Here is a 14,469-nt window from a genome sequence, read left to right as displayed (position 1 = left end):
AAAAGAATCCTGGGGCATTGGGAAATGGACCCAGACTTGGGGGGGTTGGTGAAGGAAGTGATATCTAAGTTGATGCCTAGGCTAAGTTAGTTAGGAGAAGGAAGGTAGGGAACAGTGTCTCAAAAAAGAACGGCATGGGCCGGGTGCGGTGGCTCAAGCCTGTAATCCCAGCACTTTGGGAGGCCGAGGTGGGCAGATCACGAGGTCAAGAGATGGAGACCATCCTGGCCAATGTAGTGAAACTCCATCTCTACTAAAAATACAAAAATTAGCTGGGTATCATGGCATGCACCTGTGGTCTCAGCTACTCAGGAGGCTGGGGCAGGAGAATCACTTGAACCTGTGAGGTTTAAGTTGGAGGTTGCAGTGAGCCAAGATCGCACCACTGCACTCCAGCCTGGCAACAGCACAAGTTTCTGTCTCAAAAAAAAAAGAAAAAGAAAAAGAAAAAGAAGAAGAAGAGCATGTGCTAAGAGCAGGAGGTTCCGAAGGGAACTGACAGCAGACAAGTTCATTAGGGATGAAGCACAGAGACTGAAGGAAGGGGAGGGAAGGTTAGGACATTTGAGATATGAGCCTAGAGAGAGAAAAAGAACAAAGATCAGGAAGATTCTTCCCTGGTTTAAAAATCTTCAATAGGCCAGCACAGTGGCTCAGGCCTGTAATCCCAGCACTTTGGGAGGCTGAGGCGGGCGGATCACGAGGTCGAGAGATTGAGACCATCCTCGCCAAAATGGTAAAATCCCGTCTCTACTAAAAAATACAAAAATTAGCTGGGCGTGGTGGCACACGCCTGTAGTCCCGGCTACTCGGGAGACTGAGGCAGGAGAATTGCTTGAACCCAGGAGGTGGAGATTGCAGTGAGCCGAGATTGTGCCCTGGCACTGCAACCTGGCACCTGGCGACAGAGCAAGACTCTGTCTCAAAAAACAAAACAAAACAAACAAACAAAACCCTTCACTAATTTCCCTTTACCTTTAGGACAAAAATCTCAGCTTCAGAGATAGGTACTCCATGTTTTTCAAAATGTCAGTTCCCTTTCAAATAACAGCACTTTTCCAGGTGTGAGTTGCAGAAAGTTTCAAAAAGATGGGGTCTTACTCTGTTTCCCAGGCTGGTCTTGATCTCCTGGTCTCAAGCAATCCTCCCATGTTCCTGAGTAGCTTGGATTACAGGCACATGCTACCATGCCCAGAAACCCAACTGAAACTCATTTAATAACAACAATCAAACAATTAGTTCATGTCACAGAAAATGTTCAGCTTCTGACATGATTGGATCCAGATGCTCAAATGATATTGTCTGGAATCTCGCTCATTCAGGTCATTGGCACTTCTTTTGCCCTCTGCCTGGATGGCCTAACTCTCTGATTTACCCAACGCTGTCTCCTTTCTGTCATCCAGGTCTTAGCGGAAATGTTACTTCAGCAGAAAGATCTCCTTGATCTTCAACTAAAGTAGGGCCTGTCCACCCTAGTCACTGTCTAGTCCTTCACCCTTCCCTTTCTTCTTCTTAGCATTCACACTTATCTGGAAATATCTTGCTTGTCTTCCTAACTTTTTTCTTTTTTTGAGAAGGAGTTTTGCTCTTGTGGTCCAGGCTGGGGTGCAGGGGCCCAATCTCAGCTCACTGCAACCTTCGCCTCCCGGGTTCAAGGGATTCTCCTGCCTCAGCCTCCCATGTAGCTGGGATTACAGGTGCCCACCACCACACCTGGCTAACTTTTTGTATTTTTAATAGAGATGGGGTTTCACCATGTTGGCCAGGTTAGTCTCAAACTCCTGATCTCAGGCGATCCCCCGCCTTGGCCTCCCAAAGTGCTAGAATTACAGGCATGAGCCACCGCACTCTGCCATCTTCCTGTCTTTTAATTTATTTATTTATTGCTCTGACTTCCCACAGGGAATGTCCATGCTACGAGAGCAGGAACTGTTTATCCAGGTACACAGCTCAGGGCTTGGACTTAGAACAGTTTGTGGGAGACACTAATGATATCTTCACAGAGTGAATGAATGAATGACTCTCTCTCCGTCTCTCGGCTTCGCTTCCCTCGGTGTTGGCCTCAGCCTCAGGCGGAGATCTCCACCCACTTTATCCGGCTCTCATCTATGAGCCTAGGAACCCCAGTGGAAAGGGAAATTTCTTCCCAATTGCTTCAGGAAGATAGCTAGGCTTGACTCTGATTGGCCCAGTCTGGTCACAAGCACACCCCAGCACCAATCACTGTGGCCAGGGGGCGGGAGGTGGGCCTCTCATTGGCCAGGGCTGGCAGACTTTCCTGCCAAAACCACTAGGACTAAGTGTAGAGGAAGGGATGGGTTTGCCCGGGCGCGGTGGCTCACACCTGTAATCCCAGGACTTTGGGAGGCCAAGGAGGGCAGATCACGAGGTCGGAGTTTGAGACCAGCCTGGCCAATGTGGTGAAACCTCGTCTCTACTAAAAATAGCTGGGTGTGGTGGTGCGCGCCTGTAGTCCCAGCTACTCGGGAGGCTGAGGCAGGAGAATCGCTTGAACCTGGGAGGTGGAGGTTGCAGGGAGCCGAGATCGTCCCAACCTGGGTGACAGAGTGAGACTCCATCTCAGAAAAGCAAAAGGGATGAGTTTGAGCGGGAACAACAGCTGTCACCACACAGAATAAGGCCAGAGAGGCGTTCTGGGCCATGGCGTCTACCTTCTAACCCTCTCATTATCACCTGGATATGCTGTGTACTTTCTTGCCTCATCTTGCCCCATCTGTTTCCGCTTGTCTGGAATGGTTCTTCCTCTTTGGCCTCCTCCTTCACAGCCCAATCCAGCTCCCAACGCCTCCAGGAAGCCCTCCTAGACGCCCCACAATCCAGGGAGTCGCCTGTTGTCTACAGGATTTGGCCCACCCATCCCTTGGATTCCTGTCTTGCTCGGTTCCTCGTGGGCCTTGCTTGCTTCTCAGTGAGACTGGTGGCTCCTTAAGGGTAGGAACGTCATGGGGTCCTCTGTCTGTGTGCAATGGGTGTGGGCCGGGCCTCAGCACGCGCTGGCCTACAGGGTCCTATCAGGGCTGAACCACCACTGCCAAGGCCGGGTCACGGGCCCTCTATAAGGACAGCTCTGGCAGGTGCAGGTGGGCTGGGGAAGCTCTGGGCCGGGGTCATGGGGGTTTGGGGGCGAATGTTCTGTGCTGGGTGGCATCGGTTCTACGGCACCCCCAGGCATCAGCTGTGTGGACTTGGGCAGCTTCTGGCCTTGTCTCAGAACAGCCACAGAATGTGATGGTCATGAACTGAACCCAACAGTCCTGGGAGCGGGAGGGTGCGCCCGGTGGTCCCTGCCCTCCAGGGCCTCCCAGAGAGCCGGCTGGGCATTGGGGCCCGTCTGCTCTGTGTCCATCTTGGTGCCAGAAAAGTGCCTACTGGTTCTGTCCTGCTGCGAGTGCACTGAAGGGTGGACAGCAGTGGGCAGCAGGCCAAGCAGGAAACATCTACCTGGTCATCGGCGGCCACGGCCTCTTTCCAGGCCCAGGCTCCTCGCCAGGGACTGCAGGCAGCAGAGGTGCGGGAGCCTCGCTTGCAAACCCAGCCTGTCATCGAGGCTGGCACTGCCCTCAGACTCCCCACCCTGCGACCCAGGCCCTCCGCTTCACATGGGAAGCAATTCACCGTGCCGCCACGCGGTGGCACTCCTGCCTACCTTTCCTCGAACAAAGGCCTGAAAAAAGTGAAAATAATTATCTGTGTACAGATACATGCTGTTTAAATTACAAGGGTAATAAATGATCAGAGTTGAAATAAGAAAAAGAATATGCACCTCTGTCCAACCCCCATTAACCTTTTTTTTACCTTTGAGACAGGGTTTCACTCTGTCACCCAGGCTGGAGTGCAGTGGCTCCGTGATGGCTCACTGCAGCCTTGACCTCCTGGGCACAAGCCATCCTCCTGCCTCAGCCTCCCAAGTCGCTAGGACCATAAGCACGTGCCACCACGCCTTGCTAATTTTGTTTGTTTGTTTTTTGAGACAGAGTCTAGCTCTGTTGCCCAGGCTGGAGTGCAGTGGCGCCATCTCAGCTCACTGCAACCTCCACCTCCCAGATTCAAGTGACTCTCCTGCCACAGCCTCCCAAGTAGCTGGGATTACAGGCACCCGCCACCACACTCAGCTAATTTCTGTATTTTTTAGTAGAGACAGGGTTTCATCATGTTGATCAGGCTGGTCTCAAACTCCTGACATCAAGTGATCTGCCCACCTCAGCCTCCAAAAGTGCTGGGATTACAGGCATAAGCCACCACTCCTGGCCACTTGACTAATTAAAAAAAAATTATAGACATGGGGTCTTGCTGTGTTGTCCAGGCTGGTCTCGAACTCCTGAGCCCACAAGATCCTCCTGCCTTGGCCTTCCAAAGTATTGGGATTACAAGTATGAGCCATCACACCTGGTCTCAACATTAACTTTTTTTTTTTGAGACAGTCTTGCTCTGTCGCCCAGGCTGGAGTACAGTGGCATGATCTTGGCTCATTGCAACCTCTGCCTTCCTGGTTCAAGTGATTCTCCTACCTCAGCCTCCCTAGTAGCTGGGATTACAGGCATGTGCCACCATGCCCAGCTAATGTTTATATTTTTAGAGGGGACAGGGTGTTGCCATGTTGACCAGGCTGGTCTTGAACTCCCCACCTCAAAGGATCTGCCTTCCTCAGCCTCCCAAAGTGCTGTGATTACAGATGTGAGCCACCATGCCCGGCCAACAATAACATTTTTGAAGTGTATTTTTCTCGTTTCTCTCTCTCCCGCCCTCTGTCTCTCTTGCCCTCTTTCCCTCCCCGCTTCCCTTTCCCTGTCTCCATCTCTTTCCCACTTGTACGTTTATAATATTTTCAATTCAAATTAATCCACACTGACCCTTTGCTTTGAGTAACCACACAGGCAGATGACAACTCTCCCAGCTTGGAAGCTCAACCCTTCAACCCTTCTGCCTTAGGGAACCTCCGACGGGGATGGGCAGTATTCGGATGGGAGGCCATGGGGTGAGGTTTGGGATGCATCTGCTTCTTGAGAGGGCTGGTGTGCCTCAGGGGAGCATGGAAGGAGTAAGTAGGGGGGACACAGGGAACTTGGGTGGGGGTCAGCGACTCTCTGCGCGGGCCAAGTACCGGAGAGCGTTCAGGCCACAGGCCTGCCTGACACCCGCTGGAAACCCTAGCAGGGGCATCAAACACATGGGCCCCACTTCTAGGTTTAGGAAATAACAAGAAGATTGAGAAGTCTATTTGGGCCTTGCGCGGTGGCTCACACCCATAATCCCAGTACTTTGGAAGGCTGACATGGGAGGGTTACTTGAGCCCAGGAGTTCAAGACTGGCCTGGGCAACGTAGTGAGTTATGATTGCTCAGCAGAAATATTCAACAGCTGACTACAAAACTCTGCCCTTTCTCTCTTTAATTGGATGGTTAAGAGCAGTCTTAGTTGCGGCAGGGTTAGGGGTAGGTAATGTTGGCTTGATTCCTGTCAGGTGAGTGTTGCTAATTTACATGGCAGGTTGATTATTAATAAAACACCTGACATTTGGTTACTGCCCAATAAACTCTCGATGACTTCCGCATTGCTGTTCTCCCTAGAGACTCACAAAACTCCCACTATGAGGCTGCAGAGATGAAGGAACAGCGAATAAAAGTCTGTTGAAGCTTACCGTGGCCAGAGAGGGTAGAAGGGCTTTAGACGCCTCATCTCTGAGTCTTCTGGAACATTTTGCCCCAGGAAATTCCTGAGCAGATGATGGAAAACCAAGAACCAACCCCCAGGCAGGGCTGGCACCAGGGCCAAGGCCACATAAGTAGGGGCAATCTGCCTGGTCCAGTAGGACACAGACACACCCTCCTCCCCCCTCCACATTCACACACATCCCCCTCCCCCCGCCAACACTGCACATCACAGATCAGGAAGTGTGGCCATGGATGCAGGTGACTCTGTGCTCTTCCCAACAAGCAGTGTGTGTGTGTGTGTGTGTGTGTGTTTTCATTAACCAGACTTAGGAGGGTACAAATCTCCCAGTGGGTCCTCACCTCCCTAGTCAAGCCCCTTCGAGTAGCACCCCCAGCAGGTGCTACCAGATCATGAGCTGGCCTGATGTCTGGGCAGTTTCTGCAAACAGAGGACCTTGCTGTGGCTACCAATGCGGAGAGGCCCTGTCTTCTGTCTGGGTCTGGGTCAGGGAGCCTTCGACCCAGGGCTTAGCTTCAGTCTCCAGACCCAGGAAGCAACACCTCCAAGGAACATAAAAGGAAATGAAGAGCCCGGGGAAGGGAAGACTTCAGAGAATGTGCACCCCTTTGCAGAACACTTGGAAATAAAAAACCCATTTGAGAAAGATCCTTCTCTTCTCCCATTGATGGGGTTCCATCTCAACACTGATCAGCACTAGGAATGTTCTGGAAGGTGGGAAATCAACACCAGGGTGCCTTCCAGCAGCGAGGATTTGCAAGCAATTTACATCTATTTTGCATGTACTGGCTGCCTTCAGAGATTTTAAGTGTTTTACGAGAATTCTCCTGAAGGATGAACATTGTTCTCATCCTGCTGCTTTTTAGCAACCCATGAGAGTCAGGGTGATAAAAAAGAGGTTCTCTTAACCAAGGACGATGGAGATGCTGGGGAGAGTGGGCTTGTGAAAGCGGTCTGTCGCACAGTTCTGCAAGGTGAATGTTTTGCAGTTTTAAAAGGACATTGTAATAAGCTCATGTGGAAAACAGGAAAGAGTCCTTTACAAATCATCTCATCCAGTTCTAGCAATCCCACGTATGGATATAGACCCAAACGTACGGAAAGCAGGCACATGGAGAGATCTTTGCACACCCATGTTCACAGTAGTGTTATTTACATTAGCCAAGAGGTAGAAGCAACCCAATGTCCGAGACCGATGAATCCATCCGTGAAATGTTGTTTGTTCATACAACAGAATATTATTCAACCTTAGAAATGAATGAGGCTCTGACAAAGGCAACAACATGGATGAACCCTGAGGACATTATGCTAAGCGAAATAAGCCAGTCACAAAAAGATAAAGACGGTGTGATTTCATTTACCTGAATTACCTAGAGTAGTCAAAATAATAGAGACAGGCCGGACGCAGTGGCTCACGCCTGTAATCCCAACACTTTGGGAGGCCGAGGCAGGCAGATCACTTGAGGTCTGGAGTTCAAGACCTGCCTGGCCAACATGGCGAAACTCGGTCTCTACTAAAAATACAAAAAGTTAGCCAGGCGTGATGGTGCGTGCCTGTAGTTTCAGCTACTCAGGAGGCTGAATCTCAAGAGTAGCTTGATCCCGGGAGGCAGAGGTTGCAGTGAGCTGAGATTGGACCACTGCACTCCAGCCTGGGAGACAGACTGAGACAGTCTCAAAAAAAAAAAAAAAATATCATGGAGACAGAAAGTGGAATGATGGTTGCCAGGGGTTGGGGGACAGGAGATTGGGGAGTTCATGTTTAATGGGGACGGTTTTGGTTTGCAAGATGAAAAAGTCCTGGAGACGGATGGTGGCGGTGGTTGTGGAATGATATGAAAGCACATAAGCTGATGCCACTGAACTACACACTTAAAAATGGTTAGGAGGATAAATTGTATGTTCTGTGTACTTTACCACAGTTAATTGATAAAATCCACAAAACCCCCATGTCTCTAAGATGTTCATTTTCACGGATGGGGAAAGCAGAGGTACAGGAAGGTGAACCAAGATCTAGAACCCAGGGAATGTTCCTACATTGCAATTAGGATCTCAGACTTTTCTTACTAATTTTTTTTTTCTTTGAGATGGAGTCTCACTCTGTCGCCCAGGCTGGAGTGCAATGGCGCGATCTCAGCTCACTGCAACCTCCACCTCTGGGGTTCAAGTGATTCTCCTGACTCAGCCTCCTGAGCAGCTGGGACTACAGGTGTGTGCCACCACGCCCAGCTAATTTTTTGTACTTTTAGTAGAGACAGGGTTTCACCGTGTTAACCAGGATGGTCTCAGTCTCCTGACCTCGTGATCCACCCACCTCGGCCTCCCAAAGTGCTGGGATTATAGGCATGAGCCACCGTGCTTGGCCTTACTGAATATTCTAGTTAATTTTGACCTTCAAATATGTTTTAAAGTTTATATTATATAAAATTTCAAACAAAAAGGTGAATTAACCTTATCTAATGAACACCCACCTATATTCAACAATAGTTAGCATCTGCCAAATATGCTTTCTGTCCTCCATGCATAAGTAAGTATGTGTAAATATATTTTGCTTTGATAAAACATTAAAAATACATATATTGCAGCTGAGGGTGGTGGCTCACACCTTTAATTCCAGCACTTTGGGAGGCTGAACTCGGAGGATTGCTCGAGCATAAGAGTTCAAGACCAGCCTAGGCAATGTAATGAGACCTCGTCTCTACTAAAAATATGGTTTTTTTTTAATTAGCCAGGCGTCGTGGTGCACACCTGTAGTCCCAGCTACTCAGGATTCTGGGAGATAGAGGCTGCAGTGAGCTATGATCACCACTGCACTCCAGCCTGGGTGACAGAGCATGACTCTGTCTCAAATTAAAAAAAAAAAAAAAAAAAGAATGGCCAGGCACGGTGGCTCATGCCTGTAATCCCAGCACTTTAAGAGGCCGAGGCAGGCAGATCATGAGCTCAGGAGTTCAAGACCAGTCTGGCCAACATGGCGAAACCCTATCTCTACTAAAAATATAAAAATTAGCTAGGCTTGATGGTGCATGCCTGTAATCCCAGCTACTTGGGAGGCTGAGGCAGGAGAATTGCCTGAACCCAGAGGCAGAGGTTGCAGTGAGCCGAGATTGTGCCATTGCACTGTAGTCTGGGTGACAGAGCAAGGCTCCATCTTGGGAGAAAAAAAAAAAAGAAAAAAAAATATAAAAATAATAGACATGACATTTCACCCACACTGGAGCATGTATCTTCTAAACATAAGGATATTCCTTTCATACGTAATCACACAACTGCAATGCCATTATCGTACCCAAGAAAATTATCAATAGTTCCCAAATGTTGTCAAATGCGCAGTCCACATGCACATGTTTGCAGTTTCCCCCAGTTTTCTTCTGTAGTTGCTCTTTTAGAATCAGGATCGAGCCAAGCTGCAAGCATTGCATGAGTGTGTTATGTCTTTAGCGTCCTTTAAGATGGAACAGCATCCCCTGCCCCTTCCTTTTGATAATGATTTTTCCCCTAAAAGAGCCCAGGCCAGTCCAGCAGAAGGTTCGCCATTGGGGATTTTCTCATTGTTTCCTCATGGTGCCGTTTAACCTCGTCCTCTGCCCGCCGTGTCGTCGTCCATTTTCTCCTGCTATAACAGAATGCCACAGACTGGGTAACTTATAAAGAAAAGACATTTATTTGCCTCGAAGCTCTGGAGGCTGGGAAGACGGAGGGGCCACATCTGGTGAGGGCTTTTGTGCAGCGCTATCCCATGGAGAAAGGGAGAAGTGTAGGCACACACGGAAGACAGAGAGACCACAAGTGGGGGCCGAATTTCCCTCCCCAAAGAACAAATTCACTCCACGGTAACACAATTAATATAATGAAGAGGGCAAGGCCCAATCACTTTTTAAAGGCCCCGCCTCTTAATACCTTCCTAATGGCAATTACATTTCAACCTGAGTTTGGGAGAGGACATTCAAACCCTAGCACCCTGTGTCTTGGAACACAGATTCCCACTGCAATGCCTGTTCCTGAATAAACATCATTTTCAAGACCTCGCTGTGTCTTGGAAGTCAGGTCCTAGGCTTGATTGGATTCAGATGAGATGTTTTAGGCACGGATACTTCACAGGTGATGCTGTGGGCTTCACTGCATCAGGAGGTCATCCCATCTTAATCACGCTGGGTTTGGTTAAAGTGGTGACCCCCAGTTCTCTCCATCATAACAGTGAATTAAGAAGCAATCTGTGGGTTACACTCTGTTGCCAAGCAAATATACTCTTCTCCTTAGCCTCTCCTGCTGGTTTCACCATCCATTGCAGATCCTTGCTGTAATCAACTATGTCACTGGTGGCTTCAAAACTATTATTCTTCCAATTCTATCACTCCATCTACATTTATCATCTGTAAAGAAGAGCATTCTCTCCTTAACTGGGGTTGAACCACAGTTCTAAAAAATGAGGTTGTAGCCGGGCACAGTGGCTCACGCCTGTAACCCCAGCACTTTGGGAGGCTGAGCTGGGTGGATCACCTGAGGTCAGGAGTTCAAGACCAGCCTGACCAACATTGTGAAACCCCATCTCTACTAAAAATACAAAAATTAACCAGACGTGGTGGTGGGTGCCTGTAATCCCAGCTACACAGGAGGCTGAGGCAGGAGAATCACCAGAACCCAGGGGGCGGAGGTGGAAGTGAGCCGAGATCGCGCCATTGCAAGCCAGCCTGGGGACAGAGCGAGACTTCATCTCAAAAACAAACAAAAATAAAGTGAGAGTGTAAGTGATTTGTCTTCTCTCCTTAATTGCTGATGTTCATAGCAAGATGATGGAATTATTTTTCTTTTTTCTTGTTCCTTCTCTTTTTGAGACAGGATCTCACTGTGTTGCCCCAGCTGAAGGGCAGTGGTGTGATCACAGCTCACCGTAGTCTCAAGCTCCTGGGGCTAACGTGATTCTCCCACCTCAGCTCCCTAAGTAGCTGGAACTACAGGTGCATGCCACCATGCCTGGCTAATTTTTTTTTTTATTTCTTGTAGAGATGGGGTCTCACTATGTTGCCCAGGTTGTTCTCAAACTCCTGACCTCAAGCAATCCTCCTGCCTTGACCTCTCAAACTGCTGAGATAACAGGTGTGAACCACTGTGCCTGGCCTATTTTTCTTGTCTGTTCTCTTTTTCCCCTTAAACTTCACTATCACTATGAACTCACGGATTTTTAAAATAATTTAATTTAATTTAATTTTGAGTTCTGGGATATATGTGCAGGACATGCAGGTTTGCTACATAGGTAAACATGCTGGAACTCATGGATTTTTATTTATTCAACGTTTTACATTAAATGACATAAATTGTATATATTTTTTTTTTTGAGACGGAGTTTCACATTTGTTACCCAGGCTGGAGTGCAATGGCGCGATCTCGGCTCACCACAACCTCCGCCTCCTGGGTTCAAGCAATTCTCCTGCCGCAGCCTCCTGAGTAGCTGGGACTACAGGCGCACTCCACCATTCCCAGCTAATTTTTGTATTTTTACAAAATTTCACCATGTTGACCAGGATGGTCTCGATCTCTTGACCTCGTGATGCACCCGCCTCGGCCTCCCAAAGTGCTAGGATTATAGGCGTGAGCCACCGCGCCCGGCTGACATAAATTGTATTTTATGACCCCTGTGGATACTATAACAATTACACATTGGATGGCTTAAACAACAGAAACTGATTGCCCTCAATTCTGGAGGCTGGAAGTCGGAAATCAAGGTGTCGGCAGGACTAGTTCCTTCCGTAGTCTCCAAGGGACGATCCGACCCAGGCCACTCTCCCGGTGCCTGCTGGCTACTGGCAATCTTTCGCGTTCCTTGGCCTGCAGCTGCACCACTCCCATCTCTGCCTCTGCCTTCATGGGGCCTCCCACTCTGTGTCTATGTCTTTCCTCCTTCTGTCTTACTTAAGGAAACAGGACACTGAATTAGAACCCAGCCGGCTAGTCCAGGATGATCTCATTCTGAGAAAATTCCTTACGTCTGCACAGACCTTTTTCCAAACATGGTCACATTCACAGGTACTGGGGGTTAGGATTTGGTCCTATCTTTTTGGGGAGGGGCGGCCACTATTCAATCCACTACAGTTTCCTCAAATTTTGTCACAGACAGCACATCCAGGCTGGTTTCTGTATGGTTTTGACATCTTTCCATCAATCTTTTTTTTTGAGACCGAGTCTGGCACTGTTGCCTGGGCTGGAGTGCAATAGCATGATCTCAGCTCGCTGCAACCTCCACCTCCTGACTTCAAGCTATTCTCCTACCTCAGCCTCCCAAGTAGCTGGGATTACAGGCACCCACCACCATGCCTGGCTAATTTTTTGTATTTTTAGTAGAGATGAGGTTTCACTATGTTGGCCAGGCTGGTCTTGAACTCCCGACCTTGTGATCCTCCTGCCTCGGCCTTCCAAAGTGCTGGATTACAGGCATGAGCCACCGCGCCTGGCCACATCTCCCCATCAGTCTTTGAGCATGTCCTTGCTTTCTGATACGAGAAGGTGACCCACGTGAGCTTCCTCTGCTGCATTTCTGGAAGCAGCCATTTCTTTCAGCCTAGTTCTATTTAGTGCAAGCTGGGTCTAAAGCCATGGGCAGGAGCTCTTGTTACTGGGCACCTGCCTCTAAGCTGATTCAGTGTTCAGAACTAGGAAATTGATTCTTTTTTATTTATTTTTGTAGTTATGATTTTGTCAATCTAAACAACAAACAGAGAAAGACTCTCTAGAGGAAAATAATGTTTATTCAGGAATAGGCATTGCAATGGGAATATGTGTGCCATAGTAAATTATTAATATGTACATATTCTGGGAGGTAAAGAAAGGCAAAGGTTTTGTTTGTTTGTTTCTTTGTTTTGTTGCTTTTTTTTTTTTTGAGACGGGGTATCGCTGTGTCACCAGGCTGGAGTGCAGTGGCGCAATCTCGGCTCATTGCAACCTCTGAGGAAGGCAAAGGATTTTAAAGAAAAAATGAGGTCCAGCCTGGCCAACATGGCAAAACCTCGTTTCTACTAAAATTACAAAAATTAGCCAGGCATGATGGCGGGTGCCTGTAATCCCAGCTACTCAGGAGGCTGAGGCAGGAGAATCACTCGAAGCCAGGAGGCAGAAGTTGCAGTGAACCGAGATCCCGCCACTGCACTCCAGCCTGGGTGACAGAGCGAGACTCCGTTGGAAGAAAAGAAAGAAAAAACGATGAGGATTACCGTAATTGTTTTGAGATAATTATCCTTGGCTACAAGGATCAATTAACAAGGATAGCACAGTCCTAGGCTGGATGGGCAGTTGCCAGGCAGATGTCCTCGAGGACGTATTTGTGTGTGTGCAGAATTGTGACAGCCTTTGTGCAAGGCTGTGGTTTTTGCAAAATCTTTTGTGATAGTGATTGTGACCAGGCATTGAAGCATGAGAACCCTCCCTTCATGGCCTTCCCCGGCTCTTTTTGTCAGGGTTTTTAATACAAGTGACTCCATTTTGATTCAGACAATTTCCACAAGTTCCTATTGATATTCTCAGTTTGAATTTAGCATTATAGGGTTTGGTTTGTAAACAGTTAAGGGGTCCAAGAGCAGTTTCGTTATATGCATAGGTTGCTTAGTAGTGAAGTCTGGTCTTTTAGTGTATCCATCACCAGATAGTGTATATTATACTCATTAAGTAATTTCTCAGCCTTATAGGTTATGTTTTTATTTTTTTAGAATCGGAGTTTCGCTCTTGTTGCCCAGGCTGGAGTTCAACAGCACCATCTCGGCTCACTACAACCTCTGCTTCCTGGGTTCAAGTGATTTTCCTGCCTCAGCCTCCCAAGTAGCTGGGATTACAGGCATGCGTCACCATGCCTGGTTAATTTTGTATTGTTAGTGGAGATGGGGTTTCACCATGTTGGCCAGGCTGGTCTTGAACTCCTGACCTCAGGTGATCTTCCCACCTTGGCCTTCCAAAATGCTGGGATTACAGGTGTGAGCTACCGTGCCCAGCCTGCATTACAGGTTTTTTAAAATCTTTGGTTTTATATTTGTGTCTCTTTCCTCTCGGTCCTTGACAACATTAGCATTCTTACCGCTGCATTGTTCTACGCTATAGTTTGTTCAATCAGTCTCCTGTTTCTTTTCTTTTTTCTTTTTTTAACCATTTGTAGAGGATTTTGGGCAAAACCCAGAAAACCTGCTAGACAAATTCTAAAAGAACTGTAACACAAATCAGTCCCCTAGTAATTGACATTTAGGTTGTCTCAATATTCAACTTTTGCAGATAATCCCATAAGAAATGTTTTTTTGGCTGGGCATGGTGACTCACACCCATAATCCCAGCACTTTGGGAGGCCAAGGTGGGCGGATCACCTGAGATCAGGAGTTTGAGACCAGCCTGGCCAACATGGTGAAACCCCATCTCTACTAAAAATACAAAATTAGCTAGGCATGGTGGCACATGCCTGTAATCTCAGCTACTCAGGAAGCTGAGGCAGTAGAATCACTTGGACCAGGGAGGCAGAGGTGCCAGTGAGCCAAGATCACGCCACTGCACTCTAGCCTGGATGACAGATTGATACTCCATCTCAAGAGAAAAAAAAATAATTTTTTTTGAAATGAAAGTTCTCACATACGTATTACTGAACCCACCCTACTAGTGCAGAACATGTAAACAAAGAGAAAAAATATATTCCTTTTTTTTTTTTGGATGGAGTCTTACTCTGTTGCCCAGGCTGGAGTACAGTAGTGCCACATCGGCTCACTGCAACCTCTGCCCCCTGGGTTAAAGAGATTCTCCTGCCTCAGCCTCC

General features: G+C 48.0%; 1 non-coding gene across 1 annotated transcript; it reads right to left on the bottom strand.

Moving 5' to 3' along the window:
- Positions 1–13,825: 13,825 nt before the first annotated feature.
- On the bottom strand, positions 13,826–13,887 carry LOC119469382. Its single transcript, XR_005198173.1, has one exon. It is a non-coding gene; the product is annotated as a U7 small nuclear RNA (small nuclear RNA).
- Positions 13,888–14,469: the final 582 nt, after the last annotated feature.

The sequence above is a fragment of the Cebus imitator genome, unplaced genomic scaffold, assembly GCF_001604975.1.
Source record: "Cebus imitator isolate Cc_AM_T3 unplaced genomic scaffold, Cebus_imitator-1.0 Scaffold638, whole genome shotgun sequence".
NCBI lineage: Eukaryota > Metazoa > Chordata > Mammalia > Primates > Cebidae > Cebus > Cebus imitator.
Note: the sequence above shows the minus strand (reverse complement) of the source record. Positions and strands in the feature narration are given on the sequence as shown.